This window comes from Dendrobates tinctorius, unplaced genomic scaffold, assembly GCF_039654945.1.
Source record: "Dendrobates tinctorius isolate UK_male_01 unplaced genomic scaffold, ASM3965494v1 ptg000296l, whole genome shotgun sequence".
Classification (NCBI taxonomy): domain Eukaryota; kingdom Metazoa; phylum Chordata; class Amphibia; order Anura; family Dendrobatidae; genus Dendrobates; species Dendrobates tinctorius.
The window spans coordinates 3,454,102-3,480,395 of NW_027361963.1; positions in this window are offsets into that span (position 1 = coordinate 3,454,102).

The following is a 26,294-nucleotide window of genomic DNA, read 5'->3' on the forward strand; positions in this document are numbered from 1 at the left end:
ACTAGAAGCAATGGGATGAAACTGAATGGGAGGAGACAGATTAGATATTAGAAAAAACTTTTTGACAGAGTGATCAATGAGTGGAACAGGCTGCCACGAGAGGTGGTGAGCTCTCCTTCAATAGAAGTCTTCAAACAGAGGCTGGACAGACATCTGTCTGGGATGATTTAGTGAATCCTGCTTTGAGCAGGGGGTTGGACCAGATGGCCCAGGAGGTCCCTTCCAACTCTACGATTCTATGATTCTATGAATGTGGGTCTCAAAGTCAAAAAGGTTGGGGACCACTGCTCTAGGGGATGAAGTCTCCTTAACATTCTCTGTGAAAAGGGCCCATAGGGTTCTTACAAGGCCTCTTCTTCCGGGTGCCTCACCGAGACCTTTCCTGGCACGCCTCTTAAATTGTAGAGACAGAGATACTATACTCCGCATGGCAAGGCAAAAAAAGCCCCATCAAATTCAATAATGCTACTATTTCAATATTTCTGGATTTATCTATGGAGCTTCAGAAGCAGCAGGCTCAATTCATGGAGATAAAGAAACAACTCAGAGAAAGGAATGTTCTATACTCAATGGTCTATCCTGCCCGACTTCGAATTGTTTATGAGGGCTCTTAATTTTTTTTTTAAGGCCCCAGCGGAAGCCGAGGAGTGGATGCAGTCCCACGTGGGAGCGACTGGGAAAAAATCCTGATCTGTTTGCTGCAGTATATAAATATGGACAGTGGCGTAACTACAAAGTTATGGGCCCCAGTGTGAACTTTCAAATGGGGCCCCAATGCCAAAATACATGCACATCTCTGCTCCACACACCTGCGGCACCTCTCTGCACACCTTGTACATGCGTAGTTCCGCTCCGTCCACCTCATACACATGCGGCTCGTCTCCTTCCACCTCACACATATACAGCTCCGCTCCATACACCTCATACACACACGGCTCCACTTCGTACACACATGGCTCCGCTCACCTCGTACACCTACGGCTGCGCTCCATACACTTCGTACACACATGACTCCGCTCTGCACACCTTGTACACACAGCTCTGCTACATCCACCCTGTAAACCCCTCCTGACCCCACACAGAAACTTACCCTCATCCAGCACCATGACAAGCAGCACAGCAGAATCCTGAATACACGGAGGCTCCTGATCATGTGACTCCTGACTCCTCCCCTCCTGTGACCAACACAGGTCCTGTGTGCACAGAGCAGCCATCGTGTCAGGCCGATTGCAGCCTGGCAGCCAATCAAAGCACGGAGCTGCACAGCCATTGAGCGGCTGCAGCTCCATGATCGGGCCCCTAAGCACTCCGGGTCCCATCGCAGCTGCGACGATAGTCACGCCCCTGGATATGGGTGTACAGGAAATGGAACTCTTTCATTGTTTTTTATGATAGGAGCTCTTTCCGCCAATGTCCAAGATAACATTGATGCCGGACTCTGTGTTCAGTGATGGTACCCTCCTTTTTGGACTGCGACAGGAGCATGAAACTATGCTCCCTTTTGAAGCATATTATGGTTTTTCTTGTTTTAGTTTTGTTAGTTTTTGTTTATATAGAAACTACTGCCATGATATTATTCATTATACATGGAAAATGTGATCTGTGTGACAATGTATATCATATTTGGATGAGGGGGCATGGAATCTGATATTATATGTATGACCTGGAATGCAAGAGGTATTAGATCGCCCCGAAAGAGTTAAGGTCTTTTCCCAAATACGATGTTATCATCCTCATATTGTAGCACTGGTTGAAACGCACCTGACCAGAGATTTGGCCCGTTGTGTGCAGAAGCCATGGGTGCAGTAGTCCGTAAATGCATTCCACACTAGCTACTCTAGAGGGGTGTCTCTGTTAATACATAAAGATGTTAGGTGGGAGGATAGAGAGGTTTGGAGAGATCCTGAGGGGCGCTTTGTCTTTGTACATGCATCAGTGAACTTGAAAGTCTACGTTATAATGTGTATATACAATCCCCCCAGATAACATGACAATTATAAAAAAGGCCGTAAGTTTTGCTTTAAATTATCCAGTTGCGCATGTTATGTGCATGGAGGATTTCAATCTAGTTATGGATAATTGCATTGATATGCTCAGATTGGATGGCGGAGTTTTGGGGGGTGACCCCCTCTCCGTCTCGACTATCAATTTTCATGGAAGGTAGTGGTTGGTTAGATCTGTGGAGGATGCACATCCCGACACGAGAGAATACACCTGTCATTCATCCGTCAGACGTACTCTGTCCCGACTGGACTATGTATTTGGATCCAGTATCCTAGCGGTGTGGGTGGGGGAGGTGAAACATGGGAGCAGGGGTATTTCAGATCATAGCCCAGTATTACTTAAACTTAGGTTTGGCCAAGCAAAACATAACTTAGTTTGGAAACTCAACCCATTCTGGCTGAAGCTGATAGGCCCCAATGACAGGTCCATAGACCAATTGAAGTGCTTTGTCTCGTCCCATCCTGAGCCACAAAATATTAATATGTTTTGGGATGCCCTCAAAGCATACTTGAGAGGGTGTCTATCCTCCACAATATCTTACATTAAACGAGTGTCCTCACAAGAGGATGATGACATGGAAAAGCATTTGAGGGACTCAGAAGCCACTTACATAGCTAATCAAACAAATGAGAACAGAGCTGAGGGGTTGAACTCTTATAGATTATATAATCAACATGCAGACACTAAATCTAAGCCTAAACTGTTCTTTACTCGACAGGCGTATTTTGAACTGGGAAACCAATCCAGTAAGCTTTTAGCATTTCTGCCAACATAATACATCTAATACTATACTTAAAATTCGGAAACAAGACAGTTCAATAGTGTCCACGACAGACGAAATACTCCAATGGTTTCATGATTCACGATTACTACAAAACGTTATATAGATCCAAGGGGTTTTTTAGCACTTTGGATTGCCTTGATTATTTATCAGACAGAGTTTCCCACATTGAGTCCCATTCAACAAGCCTTTCTGGATGCAGATTTTACTCTTGAGGATATATAGCTGATATGGCTTCTGGAAAAGCCCCCAGTCTGGATGGATTCCCCATAGAAATGTATAGGAAATATCGAGATATTTTGGTACCACTCCTTCTGAAGGTGTTTCAGGGGATTTGGGAGGGGGGCTCTCTACCAGACTCCTATTATGAAGCAAACATTATAATTCTAAAGAAAGAGGGGAAAGGTCCCCTAGAATGTGGATCATATCGCCCTACATCATTGGTAAACATGGATTATAAAATTTTTACTAAAATCCTGGCCACCACGAGACCGGAAGTGAGGATGTCGGGCGGCGCGCTCCAGCTCCGGAGGTGTATCAGGATGCCGCAGGCCAGGAAGTATGAGGAGGCACGGGGGAGAGCGGTGTGACAATACCCCCCTCTTTACACCCCTCTTTCCAAGGCTGGAAATAAATCTTGCCGAAATTCTAGGAGCATGAATGTTCTCTCGAGTTTCCCAAGACCTCTCTTCGGGACCAAAGCCTTTCCAATCAATTAGGAAAAGAGTTCTCCCTCTTACCTTCTTCATAGCAAGAATGTCTCTGACCTGCGGACACAGGCTGAGGCGTATGGCTGGAAGAAGCAGGGAATTGGCTAAGCACAACAGGTTTAAGGAGGGGCACGTGAAAAGAATTGAGAATGCAAAGCAAGGCGGGTAGCCTAAACTTGTAGTCGACATCATTAATACAAGCCAAAACCTCGAAAGGACCTATGTAACGGGGGCCCAATTTGTACAAAGGAATTTTAAGGCGAATGTACTTGGCAGATAGCCACACCTTGTCACCAGGACGATACACTGGAGGTTCCAAGCGCCTCTTATCTGCATGTCTTTTCATCCTGTCACACGCTTTTACAAGTGTGGCTTTGGTCTCCTGCCAGACCCCGGAGAACTCCTCGGACAGAAAGTCAGCCGCCGACACACCCAAGACAAAAAGGTACACCTGGATGGTGTCCATAGACAATAAAAAAGGGACACTTGGAAGATTCGCCGGTGTGGTTGTTGTACGCAAATTCCGCCCAAGGAAGCAAGCTGGACCAGTCATTCTGGTGGCCGTTAGAGAAGTGACGGAGGTAAGTCACTAGGATCTGATTTGTTCGTTCCATTTGACCGTTGGTCTGAGGATGGTAGGCAGAGAAGTCCAGGGTCACATTCACAAGCTTACATAGGGCCCCCCAGAATAGAGAGGGGAACTGAACTACTCTGTCAGACACAATGTGTAGTGGAAAGCCATGAATGCAAAAAATATGACTGATGAAAATTTTAGCCAATTCGGGTGCAGAGGGCAAGCCTGGCAGTGGGATGAAATGTGCCATCTTGGAGAATCGATCCACAACCACGAGGATAAGAGTGCAGCCAGAAGATCAAGGAAGATCGGTGATAAAATCCATCGCTATATGCTGCCAAGAAGCTGAAGGGACAGGAAGGGGATGCAGGAACTCAGTGGGTAGCTGCCTAGGAACTTTGTTCTTGGCACAAGACGGACAGGAGGCTACAAAGCTATGGACATCTTGGAGAAGAGATGGCCACCAGTGGTATTGGGCTATGAGAATGAGGGTCTTTTTGACTCCGACATGGCGTGCAAGTTTGGGCGAATGTCCCCAGAGTAAGACTCGTTTTCTATTGTTCTCTTGAACAAACGTTTTGCCTGATGGTAAAGAGGTCAGGTTCACAGGGGCTACTCAATGATATGCGAGGGTTCCTCCTCTCCATCGACTGACGGGAAGGATCTGGACAAGGCGTCGGCCTTGAAGTTATTATTGTCAGGGCGGAAATGAAGTTCAAAGTCGAACCGAGCTAAGAATAGAGACCAGCTGCCCTGCCGAGGATTAAGTCTTTGTGACGACTGGATGTATGCCAGATTCTTATGGTCAGTGAGGAGTTTGAAAGGATGAATGGCACCCTCCAGTATCGCCACTCCTCCAGTGCCAACTTGATGACCAACAGCTCCCTGTCGCCAATGGAATAGTTTAGTTCTGCTGTGGAGAACATCTTAGAAAAGAAACTGCAGGTGACCAGTCGTCCAGAGGAGGCCGTCTGGGAGAGTACTGCATCAGCTCCTGTGGAAGAAGCATCTACCTCCAGGATAAAGGGTTTGTTTGCCTCGGAACGATGGCGCATGGGAGCAAAAGCTTGCTTTAAGGACAAAAAGTCATTCTCAGCTTCAGGAGACCAGATGTTACAGTTGGCTCCTTTGCTTATAAGAGAAGAGATAGGCTGGGTCAATGAGGAGAAATGAGGGACAAACTGCCAATAGTAATTTGCAAAGCCAAGGAATCATTGGACTGCCTTCATCCCATGGGGCCGTGGCCAGTTGAGGACGGCGGAGACTTTCCCAGATCCATGCGAAGACAAGAGTCGGAGATAATGTACCCCAAGAACGGTAAGGATGTTTGTTCAAATACACATTGCTCGAACTTGGCGTAGAGGCAATTCTCCCTCAAACGTAGGAGTACTTGGCGCACGTTCCTCTTATGGGAAGACAGATCTGGAGAAAACATGAGGATATCATCCAGGTACACCACCATGCAGTTGTACAGCATATCCTGGAAAATGTTCTCTAAATCCTGGAATACCGCTGGAGCATTGCTGGAGTCCGAAGGGCATGACCAAGTATTTGTAGTCACCGTCCCGGGTGTTAAAGGCGGTCTTCCACTTGTCTCCAGAACAAATACAGATCAAGTTGTAGGCCCCACGAAGATCCAATTTGGTGAAAATTCATGCTCCTCTTAGCCGGTCAAAGAGCTCCGGGATCTGTGGCAGCGCATACTTGATTTTGAACGTGATGTCACGCAACCTTTTATAGTCTATGCAGGGTCGGAGAGAGCCGTCCTTTTTGACAAAGAAAAAACCAGCTCCTGCAGGCGAGGAAGACTTTCGAATTAAGCCTTTGTCTAGTTTCTCCTGAATATACTCAGACATGGCTTGTGTCTTGGCTGGGGATAGCGGATATATTCTACCCCTAGGTGGGATAGAGCTGGGAACGAGGTCAATCGGACAGTCATATGGTCGATGTGGGGGCAGAGTGTCAGACTCCTTGTTGAAGACATCAGAGAAGGACCAGTAAGCTGACGGTAGACCTGCAGGCGCCGAGGATGAACAAGCCGAACCAATCGGATGGACAGGAAGCAGGCACCTCTTCTGACAAGATGGGCCCCAACGGAGTACATCGCCTGATCACCAGTCGAGGGTTGGCTCATGTGCCCTAAGCCAAGGAAGCCCAAGAAGAAGCATATGAGACAAAGTAGATAAGACAGAGGGGTATCTTCTCTCGATGCAAGGCTCCAATCTGTAGCTCCACTTCTTTGGTGACCAGGGTGATGGTCTCCTGCAAGGGCTTACTGTCGACCAAAGCTATCTGCCGAGGAGTCTCCCGGGACCTGACAGGAATCCGATATTTTTTAACTGCCTTGAGCCTGATAAAGTTCCCTGTGTAACAGAATGGTCAGCTATAATACACTGAGCTGCCATGATGAACCAGGCAGCCATCTTGTGAAAGTTAGGATTCAGACTTAACTTTTCCAATAGAACTAATAAAATGTACTTTGAAATGGCTGTAAAATGAGATCATGTCTGCTAGCAGACCTGGCAGGCTTGCATAAAGGAAAATTGGATCAATAGGGGAATAGGGTTAACAAATATATGGTCAATGTGTGTATACGTGATAGTGTTGGTAGAGAACAAACTCATTAAGATGTCAAATGCATGAATTTATGGATCAAGTCTGGAAGCAGTGATAAGATTAAGGACAGTAGCTATAGATAATGACTTTTATGGGTCTTAGTGTTGTTTGGGGAAACGTTAATTAATGTCGTCGTATTATGTCATTATATTCTTTGTTCTAAAACACGTTTCTCTCTGCAATATAATGTAACCGTATATGCTTTTTGCTGCAAGGTGCAGCTTCTTTGTTCTCATTATGTACAAAAAGCCCCTGTTACTGTTGCTCGGGGCCATCCCACCGCCATCATGCCACTGTGCCACACAATGGCCAGGGCCTTTCCATCGCCAGACTTCTCAGCGACTACTCGCCTGTCTGGATTCATGTTTTGTGCCTGCATGCTTCAACTTCACTGACTATCTGTACCTGTTCTGCCGTGTAACTCCTAATAAACTTCAACCTCAGCTCGATAAGAGAATTGTCTGCAACTTTTTCCTGGCTCTTCCAGCTCTCAGTAAGGATTTTTTCTTACAAGTGGCGATTGCCAGCCAGGAGGAGCGGCTCCAGAGAGTTGCCTCCAGAAGAACCACTGGAAGAATTTGTGGATGAGGGTTTGGAGGTTAGAAGAGTGAAGAAAAAACAAAAAAAAGAGCGTGGCCATGCGTTAAACCGATCAAAGAGGCCAGCCTGAAGGAGAACCTCTCATGCATCGCTCCGAGTCCGCCTGCCCGATTTTTTTTATAAGAAAACTACAGAAAAAAAAGACTATAAAAACATATGTGCAATCAAGAAGTTATCTACAAGGACGTGATAACTTTTTTGTGCCGGGTAGCAAGAAGCTTTAAAAGGGCGTGGGGAGACGCTTGGCAAGTGTAACGAGTGAGGCTGGAATCACGGCTGCACCTCTTTTGATATTTTTGGTCGACCCAGTCTGCAGCAGGTCTTCCATCCGAGAGAGCTGTGAGTATCTAACTCTGCTTGAATTGCATTTGTTGATACTAGAACAGAGAAAAATTCGTCCTTGTAGGCCACTGTAAATATGGAGTGGTTATGGAAGCAGGCAGAGAAGTATGCTGGCACACCCCAGCTGGAGGGGGTTAATGTTGAAACCACGTAGTTAAATTGTTTGCATTGGTTTACCGAAGAAAACAGGGAACTAGATAGAAAAAATTCACTAGGGAAGACTAGTAGCTGAGTAGCGGCTTTGTGTAAGACAGATATTTTTGATCAGGCTATTGATAGGCAGCCTACACGACAGTATGTACATGGGATCACCCAGGGTAGGGCAGCGTATAGGGAGAGATTAGAAAACCTGAATGAGATGCTGGAGCTAGCAGGGACACGAAACAATCACAGACCTCAGGGAGACCAGTCAAAGAAAACACTGCGGCAGCCAGCAAAGGCGCTCAATCACAGTGAAATCTTAGGTGCAATGCTTCCTGGGAGATACGAATATGCAAATAAAGTCCGTGGAGCCTCATTTAAGAGTCTCAAACATAGGACTAGCCAGGTCTTCCTTCAGGGAAGGACCCAGCCAAGGGGTGGCTCCTTTCGGAAACCACGATTACCACCATATTAAGTGGCCCTTTAAGTCAATATCCAGCTCTTTACGAGTTTACAGATACAATATGACAAGGGAAATACCAAGGCCAGGTATCCATCCACAGACAGCTGTTTCGGGGTGTTGCCCCTCATCAGTGTAGAGTAGGATTCTGGCTAGGTGGGAGCAATGCCTAGTAGACCAACATCACGAAACAATCACTGACCTCAGAGAGACCAGTCAAAGAAAACACTGCGGTAGCCGGCAAAGGTGCTCAATCACAGTGAAATCCTAGGTGCAATGCTCCCTGGGAGATACGAATATGCAAATAAATGGCTGGGTCCTTCCCTGGAGGAAGATCTGGCTATTTCCGTGTTTGAGACTCTTAAATGAGGCTCCACGGACTTTATTTGCATATTCGGAGCTAGCAGGGAAGCACAGAGAGGAGGGGTGAGCTGCAGCAGCTGAGAGCAGTTATGTCACAGATGGACACTGCAGCTTTGAAAAACGGTGCTGATGTAAATACAGTTGTAGACTGGAGAAGAGAGTTAGGAAAAGGGGTGAAGTAGTACATAAGATATAGTGTCCCAACAGCTCCAGCTTATGCAGACACAATTGAGGAAAGATGTCCCTGGTCCATCTTAAATTTGTTAAAAATTTGCCTAATTGGGAGAAAAGTAATGTTCTTGGTTTTGAGTCATGGCTAGATAAATTTCAAATTAAATCTAAAGAAGATGCTTCCCGGTATTTCATGTCTTTTGTGCCTCCTGAGCTCATGTCCCATCTTAAAGCCCAGCAAGCCAAAGGGATTCAATATGATCTGACAGAACCCCAGGGGAGAATGAAGTTTGTGATTTCACAGAAGTTAGGGGGGAGAAAGCCCTCCTTGGCATTGTTAGATTCCTTTAAAATTAAGAAGGGGAGTGATCTCAGAATAGAGGCAGATAAATGGGTTGCAACCTGGTGCGTGGTGTTTGATAAGACCTTAGATATTATGGACCAGGGTGATAAATTTGCTATGATGGAACAATTTGTAAAAAAGGTGCCCTAGGAAGGGGTTTTTAACTCAAGAGTTTTGCAAAATGCTGAATCTATTGAAGATGTTGTGGAGGCTTTGTTAACCAATGTTAGGACGATGCAGTTTGAGGTGAAGGGTGATGAGTCCAATGTTTTTGCATACCATTCACCTCAGGGTGTATCTGCTGATTCAGGGAGGCCAGGAATTCCGGAGGGGTACGGCCAGCTGCTGAGAATGGGCAGGTCCCGTTCGGCGGATCCCCCACGGGGTCCCATGAGAGGTCCTCCCCTGTGTTACTGTTGCGGACATTTGGGACACGTAAAGACGTTTTTGGCCCAACCTTGTGCCAGGGACTGAACCCCAAGAATCCCGGGCGCCATTTAACCCCCAACAGCCCTGGGAGTTCTCTAGACCAACTTTCGGAGTTAGACCTCCGTATCCAGCAGTGAATGACCCTAGGCAGTATCAGCAGTATAATGGTCTCCAAATGGTTAACCCAGTCTCTCAGGTGCCTTCTGCTCCTGCCCCTTCCCCAATAGCTCCCACTCATCCGTGCCTGGAGGTCCATGCTATTCAGGGAGGGGTCTCTCCTCCTTGTCCTTATGCTCCGCTGATCAAGGAGCTACGGGAACATGAGGACCGGACCCTGACTGAGGAACTCTTTGGAGCGGAAGTGGCAGCTGTTGGACAAAAGCCGTGTCCAGATGGGGATGATGGATTTTTCGGGCTTCCCACCGCAGGTAACACTGATTGATGGGGTTCTCCCCGTTCCCCTTGCCCTCCTTTCCCTGGGCTAGGACAGAAGACCCTATGTCAGAGGGAGAATAGAGGGGCTGCCGTGGGAAGACATCCTCATCGATACAGGAGCCTCAGTTTCAGTAACAAGACACAAATTGCAGTCACCCCTGGACTGCCTGAGACTATCACTTTGGTAGGATTTGAGGGCTTCTGTATTCAAGCAGTAAAAAGTCGTCCAGTAAACCTGAAATTTCAGGACACAGGGTGATCGAAGCAAAGGGGTCTTCAATGCGCTTTTTGGGTAAACCCACAGTTACGATCCACTATTTTGGGTACTGATGTTTTGGGAGCAATGGGAATTGTTGGTTTATGTAACAAAGTCTTATGGCGGAGCAAAGAAGCAACTATCTGTTCTGTAACTGTACCTGTGGTGGAGGAAGAGGAGAGTCACAAATTACCCATTGCTAGTTTTGGATTATGCACTGATGAAAATGTTGAAAATGCTGACAATGATGTTTTGAAAAATGAATTGAAGCAAAGGTTCCCTGAATCATGGATTCTCCAACGCATGAAGACGGAAACTCCCTCGACTTGGTCTTCTCTCGGCTTTGTGCAGTGGATGATTTTGCAAACTCCCCTCTCCCGCTCTCTGACCACAATCTTCTTTCATTCTCTATCAAGAACTGCCAGGCTGCTCAGGTCACCCCCACTGTCCAGACTTATAGAAACATACAGGCCATTAACACCCAGAAACTTATGATGAACTTGCAGTCTTCATTGGCCCCTATCTCCTCCCTCTCATGTCCGAATTCTGCATTGAAGCATTACAATGAAACACTTAAAAGTGCCCTGGATGAATTTGCACCCCCCCTATAAATAGAACACCGAAACACAGACGCGACAACTCTGGCACACCCTGCAAACACGTTTCCTGCAGCATTGCTCCAGGTGCGCCGAACGTCTGTGGAGAAAATCCAATCTACACGAAGATTTCATCCATTATAAGTTTATGCTTAGAACATACAACACTGCCCTTCACCTCTCCAAACACCCTCACCACCTCACTGTCCAATAACCTGAAACGTCTTTGACACTTTTCATTCTCTACTCAACCCAAGAGTACAGGCCCCAACCACAGAGCTCCGAGCTGACGATCTGGCCAATTACTTCAAAGAAAAAATTGACCAGATCCGACAGGAAATTATATCTCCAAATCACCTCATACCATGCACTATCCTCCCTCCCCCACTGCATCTAGCTCACTCTCTGATTTTGAACCAGTCACAGAAGCAGGCACCTTGCATCTTCTCGCCCAACCACTTGCACCAGTGACCCATTTCCATCACATCTACTCCAGTCCCTTTCCCCTGCTGTCACCCCTCACCTAACTAAAATATTTAACCTCTCTCTCTTCTGGTATCTTTCCCTCCTCATTTAAGCATGCCATCATACATCCACTACTTAAAAAACCATCCCTCAACCAAAACTGTGCCGCTAACTATAGACCTGTCTCTAATCTTCCCTTCATCTCTAAACTCCTGGAACGCCTGGTCCACTCCCGTCTTATCTGCTATCTCTTTGATAACTCTCTTCTCGACCCTCTACAATCTGGTTTCCGCTCTTTACTGAAACTGCCCTCACTAAAGTCTCTAATGATCTTCTAACAGCTAAATCAAATTGTCATTACTCCATGCTAATTCTCTTGGATCTCTCTGCAGCATTCGACACTGTGGATCATCAGCTCCTCCTCACTATGCTCCGTTCCATTGGCCTCAAGGACACCGTTCTCTCCTGGTTCTCCTCCTATCTCTCTGACCGCTCGTTTACTGTATCTTTTGCTGGCTCCTCCTCCTCTCATCTTCCCGTTACTGTTGGGGTTCCTCAAGGATCGGTTCTAGGCCCCCTCTTCTTCTCCTTGTACACTGCCCCTATTGGTCAAGCAATCAGTAGATTTGGTTTCCAATACCTTCTCTATGCTGATGACACCCAATTATACGATTCTTCTCCTGACATCATGCCAGACTTTCTAGAAAACACCGGCGATTGTCTAAACACTGTGTCTAATATCATGTCCTCACTAGAGTTGAGCGAAACGGGTCGAAAAAATTCAAAAGTCGCCGACTTTTGGCAAAGTCGGGTTTCATGAAACGAAACCCGACCCTAGGATGAGGTCGGCCACGAGGTCGGCGACTTACGCGCCAAAGTCGCGTTTCAAAAGTTTGTTTTGCGCTCTTTTTCAGCCAATCAGGATCCACGGACACTGTGGGCAACGTGATGACCTAGGCACGGGTCACCACCATCTTTCAGAAGGGCATGCAAGTGATTGGCTTGCTTTGGTGGGCGTCACAGGGGGTATAAAAGGGCGTGCACGCCGACCGCCATCTTACTTCTGCCGATCTTAGTATAGGGAGAGGTTGCTGCTGATTCTGTAAGGAGAGCGTTAGGCAGGGAAGAAGACAAAAAAACTGCTTCTGCTGCTAGCGATTTGGCCTGCACAACACACAAGTCACTGTGTGTGCAGTGCAAGGGGAGGCTATATTGTGGTGTATCAGTGGTGTTGGTTGTTGGGCTGCCTTTTAAGGCTTTCTGACACGCTGGCATTGCTGTTTACCCACTGCTCCGCAAACTGCTTTTTTAAAAGCAATCCAATCTCCCTTATCCTCTAGTCACTTTTGTCACAGCTGTGCCATCGAGCCTGTCACATAGCGCTCAGATATCAGTGGGCCTCACACAATCCACAAGTGTCCAGTGTCCAAAAGTGTGCGCAGAGATTCAAAATCTCCATTATCCTCTCGTCACTTTGGTCACAGGCAGCTGTGCCATCGAGCGTGTCACATAGCGCTCAGATATCAGTGGGCCTCACACAATCCACAAGTGTCCAGTGTCCAAAAGTGTGCGCAGAGATTCAAAATCTCCATTATCCTCTCGTCACTTTGGTAACAGCTGTGCCATCGAGCCTGTCACATAGCGCTCAGATATCAGTGGGCCTCACACAATCCACAAGTGTCCAGTGTCCAAAAGTGTGCGCAGAGATTCAAAATCTCCATTATCCTCTCGTCACTTTGGTCACAGCTGTGCCATCGAGCCTGTCACATAGCGCTCAGATATCAGTGGGCCTCACACAATCCACAAGTGTCCAGTGTCCAAAAGTGTGCGCAGAGATTCAAAATCTCCATTATCCTCTCGTCACTTTGGTCACAGGCAGCTGTGCCATCGAGCGTGTCACATAGCGCTCAGATATCAGTGGGCCTCACACAATCCACAAGTGTCCAGTGTCCAAAAGTGTGCGCAGAGATTCAAAATCTCCATTATCCTCTCGTCACTTTGGTCACAGGCAGCTGTGCCATCGAGCCTGTCACATAGCGCTCAGATATCAGTGGGCCTCACACAATCCAAAAGTGTCCACTGTCCACAAGTGTGTGCAGAAATTCTAAATCTCCCCTGTCCTATAGACACCTTGTACCTTGTTTTACATTACTATATAGTTTGTTGGATTTTGTCTACATTTCTACCAAAAATGAGGAAGGCTGGTGGAAGAGGCCGTGGAATTGGGCGGGGGTTGGCAGCTGGTAATGATGGTGTTGGTGGTGGATCTGATGGTAGTGGCAAGAGCAAAATAGGACCGAATGCAGGAGGTGCTGACCCTGCGTCATCGTCTGGCTACATAAGGCCTCGAACGCTTAGTTTTCTAGGAGTTGGCAAACCGCTTTTAAAGGCAGAGCATCAGGAAAAAGTTTTGTCTTACATTGCTGACTCAGCCTCCAGCTCTATCGCCTCCTCTTCTTCAGTTGTAAAAAGTAAAAGCACTGAGTCGTCATTGGAGGCTCATGTTCATGAACCACACCTTTCCTTGTGTCCTTCACCCCAACCAAGATTGAAGGATGACGCAGGCCATACTACTGATTACTCCATGGAGCTGTTTTCACATACCATGCCTGGATCAAGTGAAATGGTGAATTACCCAGGCCAAGATGAATCTGACACGGAGTGCACTGATGCACAGCCGCTGATGGATGATTCTGCTGGTACATTCACTCAGAGCACTACATTGTCCTCGCAGTGTACAGAGCCAGATTTTGACCCTGATGAGACTCAGGTGCCCCTTCCCGCACACTATACCACCATACACGGTGACACAGAGAAAGGTGCACATGACATAGAAGAGGAGGTGATGGATGACCCAGTTGTTGACCCAGATTGGCATCCATTGGGGGAAGAGGGTGCTGCTTCCAATAGCTCAGATGAGGAGCATCCACAGCAGACATCGACATCGCAACAGCTGTTATCTGGCAGGCCCGGAGCACTCCAAAGACAGGTTCCAAACATCAAAAGAGTTGCTGGACAGCTTGTCCAGAGGGTCAAAAGATCACAGCGTGCTAGGCCGCAAAATGTCTGCCAAAGTAGGAAGAGTGCAGTGTGGCACTTTTTTGAACAAAATCCTCATGATCAGGCCAAGGTTATCTGTAAGAAGTGCGCAAAGACCTTTAGCCGAGGGAAAAATCTGAAAAATTTGAATACCAGTTGCATGCTTAGACATTTAACCAGCATGCACTTGCAAGCGTGGACACAACACCAAACCTCAAGTGCCACATGTGCAACTGATCACAACGAAGGTAGTCAGCAACGCTACATTGTTTCCCCCACTGTAAGCCCACCGGTTAGCACAGCAGCAAATGTTGAGGTGTCGTTGCAAGACCACAGCAGTCAGGGAATCCCACTGTTATATCAACGAAAGACTGATTCTAGGCCATCAGAAAGAACACCAACTCCATCACCATCATCAACCCTCTCTCAGTCCGCCCTGTCCACCGCTACTTCCACAATATGCAGCTCTCAAGTCCAGCTCACCCTCCCAGACACTATGAGTAGGTCAAGAAAGTACTCAGTCTCTCATCCGCGTACACTGGGTTTGAACGCCCACATTGCCAAACTAATCTCGTTTGAGATGATGCCCTTTCGGTTGGTGGAAAGCACAGCTTTCCGCGAACTCATGGCCTATGCAGTACCACGATATGACCTACCCAGTCGCCACTTCTCTCGCAAAGCCATCCCAGCCCTCCACCATCATGTGAAAGACCGCATTGTCCATGCACTCAAGCAGTCAGTGAGCGGAAAGGTGCACCTCACAACTGATGCATGGTCCAGTCGGCATGGCCAGGGCCGTTACGTGTCCATCACTGCGCACTGGGTTAATGTGGTGGATGCAGGGTCCACAGGGGACAGCGGTGGTGGGACAGTGCTGCCTAGCCCACGGTATAGGAAACAGTTGGCTGTAGGCGTTCGACCCTCCTCCTCCTCCTCCTCCAGAAGTGAAAGCTCGTCCACAGAGCGCAGTCGTACGAGCACTCCATCTGCAGCTGCCACTGTTGCACACGATGTGTCCCCCTATCGAGCAGCTAGTGGAAAGCGTCAGCAGGCTGTGTTGCAGATGATGTGTTTGGGCGACAGACACACCGCCGAGGTGCTGGCCGAGTACTTGAAGCGACAAACTGAGTCATGGCTGGGCAGTGTACATCTTGAGGCAGGCAAGGTAGTTAGTGATAACGGCCGTAATTTTGTGGCAGCCATAGCCCTTTCAAAACTCAGCCACATACCTTGCTTGGCTCACACCTTGAACCTGGTGGTGCAGTGCTTCCTCAAAAATTATTCGGAGTTAACAGCCCTGCTCCAGAAGGTGCGAAGACTGTGCGCGCACATCCGCCGGTCGCCTGTACACTCCGTTCGTATGCAGAAGCTGCAGCGATTGCTCCACCTTCCCAACCACCTCCTCATTATCGACATTGCAACAAGGTGGAACTCCACCCTGCACATGGTGGAGCGGCTGTACGAACAGAGGCAGGCCATAATGCATTTGTGGGAGGATACACGGCCAGGCACTTTGAGAGCAGACATGGAGTTGACAGGCGTGCAGTGGTCGAAGCTGAAAGACCTTTGTAAAGTCCTTCAGTGTTTTGAGGAATGCACACGGCTGGTAAGCGCAGACGACGCCATCCTAAGCATGAGCATCCCACTTATGCGTCTGCTCATGCAAACTTTGACGCACCTTAAGGAGCAGGCGTCTGCAGCCAATGTTGATGAGGAAGAGGAGGAGGGAATCCTTGATGACATTCAGCCATTGTCTGCTCAGGGACCTCTCCTGGACGAGGTGGAGGAAGAAGAGGAGGAGGAGGAGGATGATGGGGATGATTACTTAGGGGAGGAGGATGCATCTCGTGGGGCAAGTGAAAATGTTGGCGTGGCAAGGTCTGGTACAAGGTTTGTGCGTGACTGGAGGGATGTGGATTTGCCAGAAAGTGCTCCTCCACCCAGCACTCGCAGTGCATCATTGACACCAGGAACATTGGCCCACATGTCAGATTATGCCTTGCGGATCCTAAAAAGGGACCCCCGCATTGCCAAAATGATGAACGATGACGACTACTGGTTGGCCAGCATCCTGGATCCATGCTATAAAGGCAAATTACAAAACATCATGCCACAGGAGAACCTTGACCTAATATTGGCTAATAAACAAGCAACTCTGGTAAATCGGTTGCTTGAGGCATTCCCAGCACACAGCAGCGGTGATGGTTCTCACACGAGCCGTACGGGCCGGGGGCAGCTTGGCAGGTGTTCGTGGTGCACACAGCAGAAGTGGCGTTGGAGACAGGGGTTTCATGACAATGTTGTGGACTGATTTTTCAAATACCGCTCACACAACTGGTAATACTGCATCGACGGAAAGTGACAGGAGACAGCAGTTGTCAACTATGGCTACAAACTACTTTTCCTCCCATATCGATGTTCTCCCACACAGGTCATTCCCCTTTGACTATTGGGCCGCTAAACTGGACACCTGGCCTGAATTGGCCCAATATGCCTTACAGGAGCTCGCTTGCCCAGCTGCAAGTGTGCTATCGGAAAGAGTCTTCAGTGCAGCTGGATCAATCCTGACAGAAAAAAGGACCCGTCTGTCAACCCAAAATGTGGATGATCTAACCTTCATTAAAATGAACCACGCATGGGTTTCCAAGGATTTTGTCCCACCTTCCCCTGATGACACATAGGGTGACAGAAAAATGGCTTGCTTTGGTCCACCTCTTCCTGGTACTTCACCTATTTCGCCTTTTGCATCAGCTGAATGTCCAACATCAACATATGCCACTTTCTAAAACTCCCTAACTGTGCTGCCTCCCCCCCCATGGCCGGGGTCACCACCTACCGCACGACACCGTGCGAGTGCCGTTGCCCTGGACAGGTAGGTAGGCCGACTCTTGGGCGCGGGCACTGGCACAGGGTCCCTCATAGTGCAATCAAGTGTCTCTGACGGCGGTGGTGCACACCCGCCGTCAGACACACCGCTGTACTATGAGGGGCCCAGTGCCAGTACCGACGCCCATGAGTGGGCCCCCCTTGCTTGGGCAGGGCCCCAGCATTTGCAATCTTTACCTCTCCCTGCTCCTCCGCTGTGTAATCTGGGCCGTCAAATCCATACTGTGCCTGACACCGTCTGAGCCTGCCTCCTGAGACATATATTTTGAATGTGTACGCTATCCATACATGTTATCCGGGGATACGGTACCCTTTCTAACCTTTGTCCAATCACGTGCAATCCATACTGGGCCTAACACCGTCTGAGCCTGCCTCCTGAGACATATATTTTGAATGTGTACGCTATCCATACATGTTATCCAGGGATACGGTACCCTTTCTAACCTTTGTGCAATCACGTGCAATCCATACTGGGCCTAACACCGTCTGAGCCTGCCTCCTGAGACATATATTTTGAATGTGTACGCTATCCATACATGTTATCCAGGGATACGGTACCCTTTCTAACCTTTGTGCAATCACGTGCAATCCATACTGGGCCTAACACCGTCTGAGCCTGCCTCCTGAGACATATATTTTGAATGTGTACGCTATCCATACATGTTATCCGGGGATACGGTACCCTTTCTAACCTTTGTGCAATCACGTGCAATCCATACTGGGCCTAACACCGTCTGAGCCTGCCTCCTGAGACATATATTTTGAATGTGTACGCTATCCATACATGTTATCCGGGGATACGGTACCCTTTCTAACCTTTGTGCAATCACGTTCAATCCATACTGGGCCTAACACCGTCTGAGCCTGCCTCCTGAGACATATATTTTGAATGTGTACGCTATCCATACGTTATCCGGGGATACGGTACCCTTTCTAACCTTTGTGCAATCCATACTGTGCCTGACACCGTCTGAGCCTGCCTCCTGAGACATATATTTTGAATGTGTACGCTATCCATACATGTTATCCAGGGATACGGTACCCTTTCTAACCTTTGTGCAATCACGTGCAATCCATACTGGGCCTGACACCGTCTGAGCCTGCCTCCTGAGACATATATTTTGAATGTGTACGCTATCCATACATGTTATCCAGGGATACGGTACCCTTTCTAACCTTTGTGCAATCACGTGCAATCCATACTGGGCGTGAGAACGGCTGGCGAGCTGTTAAGCAAGCTACAGCACCTGTCCAGACAAGTACAGGGATTCCCTAGCGAGGAGACTTATTTGATTGTTTTCAATGTTGGGACAGCAATTTTTGGGGAGCACTATACTCTGGAGAATGATAGATGGGGCCCACCATACACTGGAACATTCCAAAGGTGGACATCAGACACTGGAGCAGCATTTACAGGGCCCATTATACACTAGAGCATTAGAAATGGGGCCCATTATGTTTGGAGCATTATTTGGGCCCATAAGACAGTGGAGCTTCATCCATGGGGACCAACATATACTGTAGCATTATGTGGAGCTCATCATATACTGTTTCAAACATTATATGGGACCAATGATTCTGTATGGAGAAATAGATGGGCCTCGTCATGAGATGTAAAAAGTGAGGTATTTTTCATTGTACTATACCGCTATTTATCTGCCGTATCGGAGCATGATGAGTTGTGGTATGTGTTAAAGGGGCGCTCTTTCGCCCAGGGCACATGAAAACCTGCAGCCAGCCCCCCCCCCCCCACAACTTTAGCCAAATAACCCCCATTTTTCAATGCGTAACTTGTATTATGAAGTTAATTAAGGTTGACAAGCTTATGTAAGAAGAATTGATGCTTTTGGCATTCAAATGGGCACTGTAGGTGTGTTTCCTGTCCTCCTCTCACTGCCGACTTTTATTCCCCATTGACTTACATTGGGTTTCAGGACGACCCCGACTTTTCCCTATAATCGGACGATCTTGCTCGACCCGACTTTTGGAAAAGTCGGGTTTCACGAAACGAAACGCGACCCTAAAAAACCAAAAGTCGCTCAACTCTAGTCCTCACTATATCTGAAACTGAACCTGTCAAAGACTGAACTCCCTGTGTTTCCTCCCTCTACTAATGTACCTATACCCAACATTGCCATTTCCATGTGTGGTTCCACTATTACTCCCCAGCAACATGCCCGCTGTCTTGGGGTCATACTTGACTCCGAGCTTTCCTTTGCCCCCACATTCAATCATTGGCTCGCTCTTGTCATCTGCACCTCAAAAACATTTCCAGAATTCGACCTTTTCTTACTTTTGACTCCGCAAAAACTCTGTTTCTCTTATTCATTCTCGTCTATTGTAACTCTCTTCTAATTGGTCTCCCTCTTACCAAACTCTCCCCTCTCCAATCTATCTTGAATGCTGCAGCCAGGATCATATTCCTCGCCAATTGTTATACCAATGCCTCTACCTTGTGCCAGTCCTTACACTGGCTACCCATCCACTCCAGAATCCAGTACAAACTTATTACCCTCACCCACAAAGCTCTCCATGGCTCAGCACCACCCTACATCTCCCTTGTTTCAGTATACCACCCTACCCGCGCCCTCCGTTCTTCTGATGACCTGAGGATAGCATCCTCAATAATCAGAACCTCCCACTCCCGTCTCCAAGACTACACGTGCTGCGCCAATTCTTTGGAATACACTTCCCAGGTCAATACGATTAGTCCCCAATCCCCACAAGTTTAAGCGTGCCCTGAAAACGCATTTATTCAGACTGGCCTACTGCCTCAACACATTAACCTAATCTATCCCTGGGTGGCACAGTCAAAATTTTTACCATAACCAGGTTCCCCGCATCATGTTCCCACATGCTTTATGCATCCATTAGCCCTCTGTGTCTGTACTATTACACACTTAACATTATGGCTGGTCCAAACAATCAGGGTAATTGTTACCACCCACCTTTCGTGTCTCCCCTTTTTCCTCATAGATTGTAAGCTAGCGAGCAGGGCCCTCATTCCTCTTGGTATTTGTTATAATCTAGGTGATTATTGTTATGCTGTAATGTCTATTGTCTGTACAAATTCCCTCTGAAATGTAAAGTGCTGCGGAATGTTGGCGCTATAGAAATAAAATTTATTATTATTATCTCAAAGAGAACTGATTGTGGGTTAATGCAAACTCAGGATAAAATTGATGGTGAAAAACTGTCACCTTTAGAGCATCAATACCGTATTCCTGAGGACGAAATCCCTTTCATAAGGGTTGCAGTCAGTGAATTGGAAAAGCAAGGTGTTGTTGTGAAAGGTAATTCCCCATGTAACAGTCCTATTCTACCTGTAAAAAAGGAAGATGGCAGTTTTCGAATGGTGGTAGACCTGAGACATGTAAATAAGTACACTCCCTCAGCAGCCCACCTTCTTGCATCTGTCCCTGAAGTTATGTCACAGCTGAGGAGTGATTGTAAAGTGTTTTCTTGTTTGGACATTGCAAATGGCTTTTTCTCAGTACCTCTAACACCTGAATCTGCCCTCCACTTCGCATTCACTTTTGAGAATGTGCAATACTTGTTCACATGGTTGCCCATGGGATTTTACAGTTCTCCTGTTTATTTCCATCAGGCATTTGCTCAAGTGTTAGAACCCCTTGGCTACGGACACAAAGTCTTACAGTATGTGGATGATTTATTGATTCAAACTGTCGATGAATGTGAACACAAAGGGATCCTTGAAAATGTTTGTCAGGCTTCACAAGAAGCAGGACTCAAAATGAGTCTAGACAAAGTACAATTAATGAAATCGAGGTTAAATTTCTTGGTGTGTCTGTCTCAGCAGAAGGAAAGAAACCTATGCATGACAGGGTTAAAGCTATTCAAGCTGTCCCCATACCAACTAATAATACTGAGCTCAGAAAATTTTGGGGTCTTATCAATTTTTCCACAGAATTTATTGAAGATTTTGCTTATTTGGCTAAACCACTGCATGATTTACTAAAAGAAGTTGATAATGACTTTGCCCCTGTCAATATAGAGAGAGCCGCCTTACAGGCTTTTGAGGGTTTGAAGCGCGCCCTTATGGCAGCTACTGCAGTGGTTAACCCAGATCCTTCCCAGCCATTCTACATTCAGACTCACACCGGTGATGTCTCTATTTCTTCTGTGCTTCTACAAAAAATGGCCCAAAGAAAGCCCATAAGTGTCTAGTCAGTTGTATGCCCTAGGTTACTACTCTAGGTTGCTTACCCCCGTGGAAAAAGGATTCACTTTGTGCATGAAGCAACTACTGGGCGTGCACTGGACTATGAATCAAGTGAGACATATAGTGGGGTTTGCTCCTTTAATTTTACAAACCCTGCATGTCACTTTAAAAACTTTGTTGAAAGGAAAAGCTTCAGGTATGGATCATTGATTTTGTGACTAGAGACTTACAAGTCGAAGTGGGTGAGAAATATCACTTGGCCCAGATGATGTAATATGCAGGAAAAAGTCACGATTGTCAAATTGAACAGGCTAATGTCACCCCCTCCCCCTTTCGAGTAGACTTCCAGGAGGGAATTCCTTGTGTCTATATCAATGGAGCTCAATATTGGCATGAGGGGCACTACATCACAGGCTTCGCAGTGTGGCTTCCAGCTAAGCCACTGCTGCTGCAGTATAAACTCCCTGGTCACTTTTCTGCTCAGAGAGCTGAATTGGAAGCAGCTTTACAGGTCATTCTTGTGTGTACAGAGCCAATGAATATCTTCAATGACAGTGCATATGTTGTTTCCTCCCTCACCCTGTATCACAATGTATGGGCCTTGAGGAGGATGGTTGACTCACAGAATAAGCCCTTGCAACATGCAGACATTGTCAAACAAATTGAGCAGCGTGGCAAAGAATTCTCAAATTTATGATCCTTCTTTAAAATTAAAGGGCACAAGAGGCTGATTCCTGATCCCCACATCCTTGGCAATGCATATGTAGACCATGCAGCCAAGGAAGCTGCCCTTATGGGGGATGACAAATATCCCCAAGAAGTCATCGCTGCAGTCACTAAAAAACCCTGAGAGCCCCCCTTGTTTTTTCTCCTCTTCAAGATCTTGTAAAGGCACAGGAGAAGGATGGAGACTCATCCCTGTTCAATTCCCTTGAGTCCCTGCCCATTGAGGGAGTGTTTGTACTACAAAAGGGTTAATGACAGGCTAGTACCTTACATCCCAACAATGATTAAGTCTTTGCTCAAATTTAACCATTCAGTTTTTGCTCATCCAGGACCAGAGGCTTTATTAGAGCTTGTCCAACAAAAATGTGGCATCCCCAATTAAGAGCTTTGTGCCAGGAGATACATGATGAATGCCTTACATGTTTACAGAATAATCCTATAGGTAAAGGCAAGCCCCATCTCCGCAGAATACAAGTAGCGGAGGGGCCCTGGAAGTCTATCCAAATTGATTTCATTGGTCCCTTCCCCCCTGCTAAAGGTGGTTTTCGATATGCCCTGGTTCGGGTAGATGTCTTCTCAAAATGGGTAGAGGCACCTCCAGCTACTAACAACACTACCCTTACCATGGCCAAACTTTTGTGGAAAAATGTGTTTTCACACTGGGGTTTCCCTAAAATCATTGAAAGTAACAATGGCCCTCACTTTGTGGGTCAGGTTATGAAGCACCTCTGTGCTCTGCTGGGGATCCAGCAGCGGTTTCATGTCCCCCATAATCCGGAATCTGCAGGGATGGTTGTTGTGAGTTCATTTTCCCCTTCACCATTGAGGTCTGATGAACTCCCTCTTCTGGTGAAGGAAGGTAGTGAGGCTGATTACCAAACACCTGAGCTGGATGATGATGACTGGGTGATGGGAATTGCTGACTGGATAAAAGGCAGCCAAAGCCCTTCTGCCTGGCTGGTGATTTCTCTGAGGGATTCTAGGAGACCAGTCTGATTCCTGCTCCCCAAAAGCTAAGTTTTCTGCTCTGCTTTTTGTATTTGTGTTTTGGTTTTGTTTTGCATTCTCTGGATTTCTGCCATTCCCTGCTGGGGTGAGCTGAATTCCTTTTTGCCTTTTTGCTCTGTCTTCAGAAAATACCTTAGTACTGATAGTCTTTTTGAAGCCTAGCGTCTTCAGGGCTTTTTTTTCCCTATCAGTCTGTTGACTCATGTTTTGATAGGGTTTTTGTGCGGATTGCAGACAGCAGCTTTTCTATCCTGTCCTATTTAGTTAGCTTGGGCCCCATCATTTGCTCAGCCTATCTTTCTGTCTGTGTTAGTGTTTTTTCATCTTGCTTCACAGTCATTATATGTTGGGGGCTGCCTATTGCTTTGGGGTCTGCTCTGGGGCAGTTTAGATTTCCCATTCTGTCTTTAGGCTATTTAGTTCTCCGGCTGTGATCGAGGGGTCTAGGGCACCGTAGGAACCCCCCACGGCTGCTGCTAGTTGTTGATAGGTTCAGGGGTCTGCAATCCGATAGCTGCCAACTTCTCTGGTTTTCTGGACTTAGCTAGTATTTCTGTTTTTGCTTCCTACGGTGACTCATTCATAACAGAATAACCAGCCATACCGCAGATCCTAGGGTACTCAATAGCAGGAAAGAATTGTAAAAAAAAAAAAAATGTGTATATTTTTTCCTCTCTCTCTGAAGCCGTAGGGGGAATTTTTTTTTCTCTCAATGGAGATAAAGCAATTGTCTGATCGTGTGGAGCACCTCGCTGCGCAAGTGCGGGGAATTTCCGCCTACCTTGCTCATTCACATGCTGCTGAACCAAAGATCCCTACTCCTGATGTGTTTTTGGGGATCGGTCTAAATTTTTGAATTTCAAAAATAATTGTAAATTATTTTTTGCCTTGAAGCCTAACTCGTCAGGGAGCTCCACGCAGCTGGTTAAAATTGTCATCTCTTTGCTGCGTGGCGATCCCCAGGATTGGGCGTTTTCTTTGAAACCAGATGATCCTATTCTAATGTGAACGCATTTTTTCAAGCCTTGGGGCTGTCAGAAGCCGTAAAAGATACTATGGTGGGATTTCATGTTCCCTCCGGTCTTGACGATTCTATGTCATTAGCCATTCAGGTTGATCGGCGTTTACGTGAACGCAGGACTGCACGAGAGGTGTTGCCACCTGCTGAACAAGTGTCTGAACCTATGCAATGTGATAGTTTTGTCCAGGGTGCAATGTCAGGAGTTCAGAAGGCATCATAAGCTGTGTTTTTTTGTGGAGATGCCTCGCATATTATTTCTGTCTGTCCTAAACGAGAGAAACGTTTTGCACACACATTTTCTGTGGGTGGTGTTCAACCTAAGTTTCTTCTGGCAATTACTCTGATCTGCTCCCTGTCCACATTTTCCGCCAAGGCTTTTGTGGATTCGGGAGCAGCCCTGAACCTAATGGACTTGGATTTTGCTAAACGTTGTGGATTTCCTATGACACCTCTGCGGACACCTATCCCTTTGAGGGGGATTGATGCTACTCCTTTGGCGAAAAATAAACCTCAGTTTTGGACCCAGGTGGTAATGCGGCTCGCCCCAGACCATCAAGAAAATTGCAGATTTTTGGTGTTGCATAATTTGCATGATACCATTGTTCTGGGGTTTCCCTGGTTGCAAATTCATAATCCAGTTTTGGTTTGGAAATCTGTGTCTGTGGTGAGTTGGGGTTGTCGGTGTGCCCTTAGTGAGGCTCCAGTTTTTTCCACCTCTCCTCAGTCGCATGATGTTCCTGACTATTTGGCGGACTTTTATGTTGTATTTAGTGAGAATGAGTCTGCGTCTTTGCCTCCTCATAGGAGTTATGACTGTGCTATTGAACTGAGCCCGGGGTGTAAATTTCCCAAGGGTCGCTTCAATTTATCTGTACCCGAGCACGAGGCTATGCGATCCTATATTAAGGAGGCGTTGGGGAAGGGTCATATTAGACCATCCTCTTCACCATTAGGTGCTGGGTTTTTCGTGGCCAAAAAGGATGGTTCATTAAGGCCTTGTATTGATTATCATGCCCTCAACAAAATTACTATTAAATATCAGTATCCGTTACCCCTGACTTCGGATCTATTCTCCAGAGTTAAAGGTGCTGGCTGGTTTACCAAGCTTGACCTCAGGGGGCGTATAATCTTATCCGCATTAAGCATGGGGATGAATGGAAGATGGCATTTAATACTCCGGAGGGACATTTTGAGTACCTGGTGATGCCTTTTGGGCTCACTAATGCCCCTTCTGTCTTCCAGTGCTTCATGAACGACATTTTCCGAGACTTTGGGGATAAATTTTTGATTATCTATCTGGATGATATTTTGATCTTCTCCAAGGATTGGGATTCTCATGTGGAACATGTTTGGACTGTGTTCCGGATTTTGAGGGAGAATTCCCTATATGTCAAAGGATCGAAATGCCTTTTTGGGGTACAGAGGATTTCATTTTTGGGATTTATTTTGTCTCCATCAACTATTGAAATGGACCCGGCCAAGGTACAGGCCATTTATGATTGGGTTCAGCCCACTTCTTTGAAGGCCCTCCAGAAGTTTTTGGGTTTTGCTAATTTTTATCGGAAATTTATAGCAAAATTTTCTAGTATTGCCAAGCCATTGACTGATCTGACTAAGAAGGGTGCTGATGTGTTGAATTGGTCTCCGGAGGCTGTTTCTTCCTTTCAGGAGCTGAAGCGAAGATTCACTTCTGCCCTGGTTTTGCGGCATCCTGATGTCTCACTCCCGTTCCAGGTAGAGGTGGACGCTTCTGAGATTGGTGCAGGAGCTGTTTTGTCCCAAAAGGATCCTGTAACATCTAAAATGAATCCCTGTGCTTTCTTTTCCCGAAAGTTCTCCCCATCTGAACGTAACTATGATGTGGGGAATCGGGAACTGTTAGCCATGAAATGGGCATTTGAGGAGTGGAGACATTGGTTGGAGGGAGCTAAACATCAAGTTGTGGTCCTCACTGACCACAAGAATTTGATTTACCTGGAGTCGGCCAAACGCATGAACCCTAGACAGGCTAGGTGGGCCTTGTTTTTTACACGTTTTGATTTTGTGGTCTCTTTTCTTCCTGGCACTAAGAATGTCAAGGCTGGCGCTCTCTCTAGGAGCTTCTTTGCTGATTCTCCTGTGGTGACCAAGCCTGCTACCATCTTA